General features: G+C 49.5%; 1 protein-coding gene and 2 long non-coding RNA genes across 51 annotated transcripts in view; 1 reads left to right on the top strand and 2 right to left on the bottom strand.

Annotated features, from left to right (window-relative positions):
* Positions 1-10,000, bottom strand: part of LOC118385706 (tripartite motif-containing protein 3-like) — a 182,374-nt gene that overhangs the window by 60,198 nt on the left and 112,176 nt on the right. The window lies entirely within an intron of this gene.
* LOC127930630 (uncharacterized) overlaps positions 1-10,000 on the bottom strand; it is a 20,304-nt gene that overhangs the window by 1,287 nt on the left and 9,017 nt on the right. The window lies entirely within an intron of this gene.
* LOC127930629 (uncharacterized) lies at positions 1,965-3,864 on the top strand. Of its 15 annotated transcripts, XR_008138521.1 has the most exons (5): positions 1,965-2,364; positions 2,512-2,634; positions 2,687-2,809; positions 2,851-3,014; positions 3,056-3,864. It is a non-coding gene; the product is annotated as an uncharacterized LOC127930629 (long non-coding RNA). The 15 variants fall into 15 exon arrangements; XR_008138527.1 differs by having other exon boundaries at positions 1,965-2,323; positions 2,687-3,014; XR_008138523.1 differs by lacking the exon at positions 2,687-2,809 and having other exon boundaries at positions 2,594-2,675; positions 2,810-3,014.

Here is a 10,000-nt window from a genome sequence, read left to right as displayed (position 1 = left end):
GGATCATGCCCTTGTATCGATTACGGTGGACTCAATGACATCAGCACAAAGTATCGGTACCCTCTCCCGCTGGTGCCGTCAGCCATCGAGCAACTCCGCGGGGCCCGGTTCTTCACCAAACTGGACCTGCGGAGAGCCTACAATCTCATTCGCATTCAGGAGGGGGATGAGTGGAAGATGGTGTTCAGCATAATGTCTGGTCCCTTACGAGTACTTGGTTATGCCCTTTGGCTTAGCCAATGCTCTGTCAGTGTTCCAGGGATTCGTCAATGAGGTGTTCAGGTGATTGTGTACATCGATGACACGCCACTCACGTTCGAGCAGTCCTGGAACGCCTCTTGGCTAACCACCTGTTCGTCAGGGCAAAATGCCAATTCCACCAGAGGGCTGTCTCCTTGTTTGGGCTACCAAATCACCCCGCAGGGAGTGGGGATGGAGGTCAAGAAGGTAGATGCGGTAAGGTCAGGGCCAGTCCCAACCACCATCAAGGGGTTTGCCAACTTTTACCACCACTTCATCAGGAATTTGAGCGCCTTCGGCACCTCTCACCTCCCTCCTCAAGGGTGGGCCTCGTAAGTTGGTTTGGTCTCCAGCAGCCGATGAGGCCTTTCGTCTCCTCAAGGCGCATTTCACTTCCGCCTTTTTGCTAAAACGCCAAGATCCCATGCTACCTTTTGTGGTTGAGGTAAACGCATCGGAGGTGGGTGTGGGGACGGTTTTGTCACGAAGATAGGGGCGGACCCACTAAAATTGTATCCTTGTGGTTTCTTCTCCAAGAAACTGTCCCCCAAAACAGAGGAATTACGACGTCAGTGACCGGGAGCTCTTGGCAGTGAAGTTGGCTTTAGAGTGGAGACACTGGCTGGAGGGCGCCAAGGAACCATTCGTCATCCTCACCGACCATCAGAACCTTGAGTACATACGGACAGCGAGGAGACTGAATCCACACCAAGCCAGGTGGTCCCTCTTCTTCACCAGGTTCGACTTCACACTGACCTATCGACCAGGTTCTAAGAACATCAAGACCGATGCCCTGTCTCGTATCTACGTTTTGGGAGAGGCTCCTGTCCAGAAGGCACCCATAATCCCATCCTCGTCAGTCGTGGGTCCAGTTGTTTGGGATGTGGATATCCGCCAGGTTCTAGAGAGGGAGCCCTCACCCTGGAATTGTCCTCCCGTGTGCATCTACATTCCCACAGGGATAAGGGATCGGCTGCTGACCTGGGCACACACATCTACATTCCCACAGGGATAAGGGATCGGCTGCTGACCTGGGCACACACATCTACATTCCCACAGGGATAAGGGATCGGCTGCTGACCTGGGCACACACATCTACATTCCCACAGGGATAAGGGATCGGCTGCTGACCTGGGCACACACATCTACATTCCCACAGGGATAAGGGATCGGCTGCTGACCTGGGCACACACATCTACATTCCCACAGGGATAAGGGATCGGCTGCTGACCTGGGCACACACGTCTACATTCCCACAGGGATAAGGGATCGGCTGCTGACCTGGGCACACACGTCTACATTCCCACAGGGATAAGGGATCGGCTGCTGACCTGAGCATCCTGATATTCTGGTATCGTTGCTGGACATCCTGGTATTTCTCACACCATACATTCCATCACTGAGAAGTACTGGTGGCCCACCTTGGTGCAGGATGTTACGCAGTATGTCATACTCTGTTCCGTGTGCTCAAACCAAGTCCCCCCCGGAATGCTCCTTCGGGAAAGCTCCTGCCGCTTCCCGTACCTCACATCACCACCATGTTGTTTAATCCCTCTTCCTGGTCTCCCCACAGCCCCACAGGCTCTTCCTGGATGGTCGCTGAGGCACTCTTCCTGGTCTCCCCACAGCTCTCCAGGTCGCTGAGGCACTCTTCCTCCAGGTCACTGAGGCACTCTTCCTGGTCTCCCCACAGCTCTCCCCCACAGCTCTCCAGGTCACTGAGGCACTCTTCCTGGTCTCCCCACAGCTCTCCAGGTCGCTGAGGCACTCTTCCTGGTCTCCCCACAGCTCTCCAGGTCGCTGAGGCACTCTTCCTGGTCTCCCCACAGCTCTCCAGGTCGCTGAGGCACTCTTCCTGGTCTCCCCACAGCTCTCCAGGTCGCTGAGGCACTCTTCCTGGTCTCCCCACAGCTCTCCAGGTCGCTGAGGCACTCTTCCTGGTCTCCCCACAGCTCTCCAGGTCGCTGAGGCACTCTTCCTGGTCTCCCCACAGCTCTCCAGGTCGCTGAGGCACTCTTCCTGGTCTCCCCACAGCTCTCCAGGTCGCTGAGGCACTCTTCCTGGTCTCCCCACAGCTCTCCAGGTCGCTGAGGCACTCTTCCTGGTCTCCCCACAGCTCTCCAGGTCGCTGAGGCACTCTTCCTGGTCTCCCCTGAGGCAGCTCTCCAGGTCGCTGAGGCACTCTTCCTGGTCTCCCCACAGCTCTCCAAACAGCACTCTTCCTCTCCAGGTCGCTGAGGCACTCTTCCTGGTCTCCCCACAGCTCTCCAGGTCACTGAGGCACTCTTCCTGGTCTCCCCACAGCTCTCCAGGTCGTTGAGGCACTCTTCCTGGTCTCCCCACAGCTCTCCAGGTCGCTGAGGCACTCTTCCTGGTCTCCCCACAGCTCTCCAGGTCGCTGAGGCACTCTTCCTGGTCTCCCCACAGCTCTCCAGGTCTGAGGCAGGTCGCTGAGGCACTCTTCCTGGTCTCCCCACTGCTCTCCAGGTCGCTGAGGCACTCTTCCTGGTCTCCCCACAGCTCTCCAGGTCGCTGAGGCACTCTTCCTGGTCTCCCCACAGCTCTCCAGGTCACTGAGGCACTCTTCCTGGTCTCCCCACAGCTCTCCAGGTCGCTGAGGCACTCTTCCTGGTCTCCCCACAGCTCTCCAGGTCGCTGAGGCACTCTTCCTGGTCTCCCCACAGCTCTCCAGGTCGCTGAGGCACTCTTCCTGGTCTCCCCACAGCTCTCCAGGTCGCTGAGGCACTCTTCCTGGTCTCCCCACAGCTCTCCAGGTCGCTGAGGCACTCTTCCTGGTCTCCCCACTGCTCTCCAGGTCGCTGAGGCACTCTTCCTGGTCTCCCCACAGCTCTCCAGGTCGCTGAGGCACTCTTCCTGGTCTCCCCACAGCTCTCCAGGTTGCTGAGGCACTCTTCCAGCAGGTCTTCCCGGCATTATGGCCTTCTAGAGGACATCGTCTCGGACCGTGGCCCCCAATTCACAACCTGAGTATGGGAGGGCATTCTTGGAGAAGCTCTGTGTCATCCGGGTATCGGCCTCAGTTTAACGGGCAGGTGGAGATGATAAATCAGGAGCTGGGGAGGTTCCCAAGGAGTCACTGTCAGGACCGGCAGGGTGAATGGGCTCGTTTCCTTCCTTGGGCAGAGTATGCCCAGAACTCTCTACGTCACTCCTCCACTGGGTTGACCCCCTACCAGTGTGTTGGGTTTTCCAGCCGGCCCTGGCCCCATGGACCCCGGGCCAGACCACAGCTCCTGCACCTCCTGAGTGGTTCTGGCGCGTGGTGTGGAACAATGCACACTTGAGCCTGTGGTTGTGAAAAGCAGTGGGGCCTGTGGTTGTGAGTAGTGGTGGGGCCTGTGGTTGTGAATAGCAGGGGGCTTGTGGTTGTGAGTAGTGAGTAGTGGTGGGGCCTGTGGTTGTGAATAGCAGGGGGCCTGTGGTTGTGAGTAGCAGTGGGCTTGTGGTTGTGAGTAGTGGTGGGGCCTGTGGTTGTGAGTAGTGGTGGGGCCTGTGGTTGTGAATAGTGGTGGGGCCTGTGGTTGTGAGTAGTGGTGGGGCCTGTGGTTGTGAGTAGTGGTGGGGCCTGTGGTTGTGAATAGTGGTGGGGCCTGTGGTTGTGAGTAGCGGTGGGGCCTGTGGTGGGGCCTGTGGTTGTGAGTAGTGGTGGGGCCTGTGGTTGTGAGTAGTGGTGGGGCCTGTGGTTGTGAGTAGTGGTGGGGCCTGTGGTTGTGAGTAGTGGTGGGGCCTGTGGTTGTGAGTAGTGGTGGGGCCTGTGGTTGTGAGTAGTGGTGGGGCTGTGGTTGTGTGGGGCCTGTGGCCTGTGGTTGTGAGTAGCGGTGGGGCCTGTGGTTGTGAGTAGCAGGGGGCCTGTGGTTGTGAATAGCAGGGGGCCTGTGGTTGTGAATAGCAGGGGGCCTGTGGTTGTGAGTAGTGGTGGGGCCTGTGGTTGTGAGTAGTGGTGGGGCCTGTGGTTGTGAGTAGCAGGGGGCCTGTGGTTGTGAATAGCAGGGGGCCTGTGGTTGTGAATAGCAGGGGGCCTGTGGTTGTGAATAGCAGGGGGCATGTGGTTGTGAGTAGTGGTAGGGACTGTGGTTGTGAGTAGTGATGGGGACTGTATTTGCATTTGTATTTACTTAGGCCTCACTCCCTCCTATCTGAGATATCTACTGCAGCCCTTATCCTCCACATACAACACCCGTTCTGCCAGTCACATTCTGTTAAAGGTCCCCAAAGCTCACACATCCCTGGGTCGCTCCTCTTTCCAGTTCTCTGCAGCTAGCGACTGGAACGAGCTGCAACAAACACTCAAACTGGACAGTTTTATCTCAATCTCTTCACTCAAAGACACAATCATGGACACTCTGACAGTTGTGGCTGCTTTGTGTGATGTATTGTTGTCTCTACCTTCCTGCCCTTTGTGCTGTTGGCGCCCAATCATGTTTGTACCCTGTGCTGCTACCATGTTGTGTTGCTACCATGTTGTGTTGTTACCATGTTGTGTTGCTACCATGTTGTTCTGCTACCATGTTGTTCTGCTACCATGTTGTGTTGTTACCATGTTGTGCTGCTACCATGTTGTGCTGCTACCATGTTGTGATGCTACCATGTTGTGTTGTTACCATGTTGTGATGCTACCATGTTGTGTTGCTACCGTGTTGTGTTGCTACCGTGTTGTGTTGCTACCATGTTGTGCTGCTACCATGTTGTGTTGCTACCGTGTTGTGTTACTACCGTGTTGTGTTGCTACCATGTTGTGCTGCTACCATGTTGTGCTGCTACCATGTTGTGATGCTACCATGTTGTGTTGCTACCGTGTTGTGCTACCATGTTGTTGCTACCATGTTGTGCTGCTACAATGTTGTGCTGCTACCATGTTGTGCTGCTACCATGTTGTGTTGCTACCATGTTGTGTTGCTACCGTGTTGTGTTGCTACCATGTTGTGTTGCTACCGTGTTGTGTTGCTACCGTGTTGTGTTGCTACCATGTTGTGTTGCTACCATGTTGTGTTGCTACCATGTTGTGCTGCTACCATGTTGTGTTGCTACCATGTTGTGTTGCTACCGTGTTGTGTTGCTACCGTGTTGTGTTGTGTTGCTACCAGGTTGTGTTGCTACCGTGTTGTGTTGCTACCATGTTGTGTTATTACCATGTTGTGATGCTACCATGTTGTGTTGCTACCATGTTGTGTTGCTACCATGTTGTGTTGCTACCATGTTGTGCTGCTACCATGTTGTGTTGCTACCATGTTGTGTTGCTACCATGTTGTGTTGCTACCATGTTGTGCTGCTACCATGTTGTGTTGCTACCATGTTGTGTTGCTACCATGTTGTGTTGCTACCATGTTGTGTTGCTACCATGTTGTGCTGCTACCATGTTGTGTTGCTACCATGTTGTGCTGCTACCATGTTGTGTTGCTACCATGTTGTGTTGTTACCATGTTGTGTTGCTACCATGTTGTGTTGCTACCATGTTGTGTTGCTACCGTGTTGTGTTGCTACCGTGTTGTGTTGCTACCATGTTGTGTTGCTACCATGCTGTGTTGTCACACACACACACACACACACACACACACACACACACACACACACACACACACACACACACACACACACACACACACACACACACAAATAGGTCAAGTGACACCAGTATCCATCCAAACCCCACATAAAAACAAGACTGTACAGCACATACTGAGTGTACAAAACATTAAGAACACCTGCTCTTTCCATGACATAGACTGGCCAGGTGAATCCAGGTGGTAGATATGATCCCTTATGGATGTCATCTGTTAAATCCACTTCAAATCAGTATAGATTGTCCCGTGTAGTTCGTAAAGCGTGGCGCTTATCAACACCAGGATCGTGGGTTCGATTCCCACGAGTAGAACAAATATGTACTTGCAGTAATGTGTAGTTTTATGTACTTGCAGTAATGTGTAGTTTTATGTGTAGTTTTATGGACTTGCAGTAATGTGTAGTTTTATGTACTTGCAGTAATGTGTAGTTTTATGTGTACTTTTATGGACTTGCAGTAATGTGTAGTTTTATGTACTTGCAGTAATGTGTAGTTTTATGGACTTGCAGTAATGTGTAGTTTTATGGACTTGCAGTAATGTGTAGTTTTATGTACTTGCAGTGATGTGTAGTTTTATGGACTTGCAGTAATGTGTAGTTTTATGGACTTGCAGTAATGTGTAGTTTTATGTACTTGCAGTAATGTGTGGTTTTATGTACTTGCAGTAATGTGTAGTTTTATGTACTTGCAGTAATGTGTGGTTTTATGTACTTGCAGTAATGTGTAGTTTTATGTGTACTTTTATGGACTTGCAGTAATGTGTAGTTTTATGTACTTGCAGTAATGTGTAGTTTTATGGACTTGCAGTAATGTGTAGTTTTATGGACTTGCAGTAATGTGTAGTTTTATGTACTTGCAGTAATGTGTAGTTTTTAGATGCTGTTTGAGGAACTAGAAGCATTCCCAGTGGGTCAGGGAATTGACCTTTCATATTCCTAACACACATTAAAACACCCCCCCACACACACACACACATGCACACACACACACATACACACACATGCACATGCACATGCAAGCATAAACAAACAAACATTCCACCCCCCACACACCCCATTTTGGACATCTGCTACAGATATACTGAAGTCCTAAATCTGTAGCACACTCCCTGCTGTTACCGTGCTGACGCTGATCTGGATAACACACACACACATGCACATACACACACACACAGGCATGCACACACACACACATGCACACACACACACATGCACATACACACATACAAGCATATATTTACTCACAAACACACGAACACGCAAAAACACACTCTCTTTTTGTTATTTTCTCTCTCTCTCACTCTATATATAAAACTACCCACCCTATATGCTACCCACACTATATACTACCCACCCTATATACTACCCACCCTATACACTACCCACCCTATATACTACCCACCCAATATACTACCCACACACTATATACTACCCACCCTATACACTACCCAGCCTATATACTACCCAGCCTATAGACTACCGAGACTAAACACTACCCACCATATATACTACCCATCCCATATAATACCACCCTATATACTACCCAGCCTATATACTACCCAGCCAATATACTACCCAACCTATACACTACCCACCCTATATACTACCCACACTATATACTACCCACCCTATACACTACCCACCCTATACACTACCCACCCTATATACTACCCAAAACAACCCATCCCATATAATCCCACCCTATATACTACCCATCCCATATAATACCACCCTAAAACAACCCATCCCATATAATACCACCCTATACACTACCCAACCTATACACTACCACCCTATATACTACCTATCCCATATAATACCACCCTATACACTACCCACCTTATAGACTACCCAGACTAAACACTACCCACCCTATACACTACCTCCCTATATACTACCCATCCCATATAATACCACCCACCCTATACACTACCCACCCTATATACCACCCACCCTATAGACTACCCAGACTAAACACTACCCACCCTATATACTACCCACCCTATATACTACCCACCCTATACACTACCACCCTATACACTACCCACCCTATATACTACCCAACTCATATAATACCCACCCTATATACTACCCACCCTATACACTACCCACCCTATATACTACCACCCAGTATACTACCCACCCAATATACTACCCAACTCATATAATACCACCCTATATACTACCACCCTATATACTACCGCCCTATATACTACCACCCTATATACTACCATATAATACCACCCTATATACTACCACCCTATATACTACCACCCTATATACTACAACCCCATATAATACCACCCTATATACTACCACCCAATATACTACCCACCCAATATACTACCCAACTCATATAATACCACCCTATATACTACCACCCTATATACTACCGCCCTATATACTACCACCCTATATACTACCATATAATACCACCCTATATACTACCACCCTATATACTACCACCCTATATACTACCACCCCATATAATACCACCCTATATACTACCACCCTATATACTACCACCCTATATACTACAACCCCATATAATACCACCTTATATACTACCACCCTATATACTACCACCCTATATAATACCACCCTATATACTACCGCCCTATATACTACCACCCTATATACTACCCATCCCATACACTACCACCCTATACACTACCACCCTATATACTACCCACCCTGTACACTACCACCCTATATACAACCCACCCTTTGTACTAACCACCCTATACACTACCACCCTATATAATACCACCCTATATACTACCCACCCTATACACTACCCACCCCATACACGACCCACCCTGCACACAACCCATCCCATATAATACCACCCTATACACTACCCATCCCATATAATACCACCCTATACACTACCCACCCTATACATTACCCACCCTATATACTACCACCCTATATACTACCACCCTATATACTACCCACCCTATATACTACCCACCCTATATACTACCCACCCTATATAATACCACCCTATATACTACCACCATATAGACTACCCACCCTATATACTACCCACCCTATATACCGCCCTATATACTACCACTCTATATACTACCCACCCTATATACTACCCACCCTATATACTACCGCCCTATATACTACCACCCTATACACTACCACCCTATATACTACCCACCCTATATACACTACCACCATATAGACTACCCACCCTATATACTACCCACCCTATATACGACTACCCTATATACTACCACTCTATATACTACCCACCCTATATACTACCCACCCTATATACTACCGCCCTATATACTACCCCTATACACTACCACCCTATATACTACCCACCCTATACACTACCACCCTATATACAACCCACCATTTGTACTACCCACCCTATACACTACCCACCCTATACACTACCCACCCTATATACTACCACCCTATATACTACCACCATATAGACTACCCACCCTATACATTACCCACCCTATACACTACCACCCTATACATTACCCACCCTATACATTACCCACCCTATACATTACCCACCCTATATACTACCGCCCTATATACTACCACCATATAGACTACCCACCCTATACACTACCCACCCTATACATTACCCACCCTATATACTACCACCCTATATACTACCACCCTATATACTACCCACCCTATATACTACCCACCCTATATACTGCCACCCTATATACTACCACCCTATATACTACCCACCCTATATACTACCCAGCCTATATACTACCCACCCTATATAATACCACCCTATATACTACCCACCCTATATACTACCCACCCTATATACTACCGCCCTATATACTACCACCCTATATACTTACCCACCCTATATACTACCACCCTATATACTACCACCCTATAATATACCACCCTATATACTACCCACCCTATACACTACCCACCCTATACACTACCCACCCTTTGTACTAACCACCCTATACACTACCCACCCTTTGTACTAACCACCCTATATAATACCACCCTACACACGATCACCCTATATACTACCACCCTATATTCTACCACCATATATACTACCCACCCTACACACTACCACCCTATATACTACCCACCCTATATACTACCCACCCTATACACTACCCACCCTATATACTACCACCCTATATACTACCCACCCCATATACTA

This window comes from Oncorhynchus keta, chromosome 6 (genome assembly GCF_023373465.1).
Source record: "Oncorhynchus keta strain PuntledgeMale-10-30-2019 chromosome 6, Oket_V2, whole genome shotgun sequence".
NCBI lineage: Eukaryota > Metazoa > Chordata > Actinopteri > Salmoniformes > Salmonidae > Oncorhynchus > Oncorhynchus keta.
This window is presented reverse-complemented; position numbering and strand designations above follow the sequence as displayed.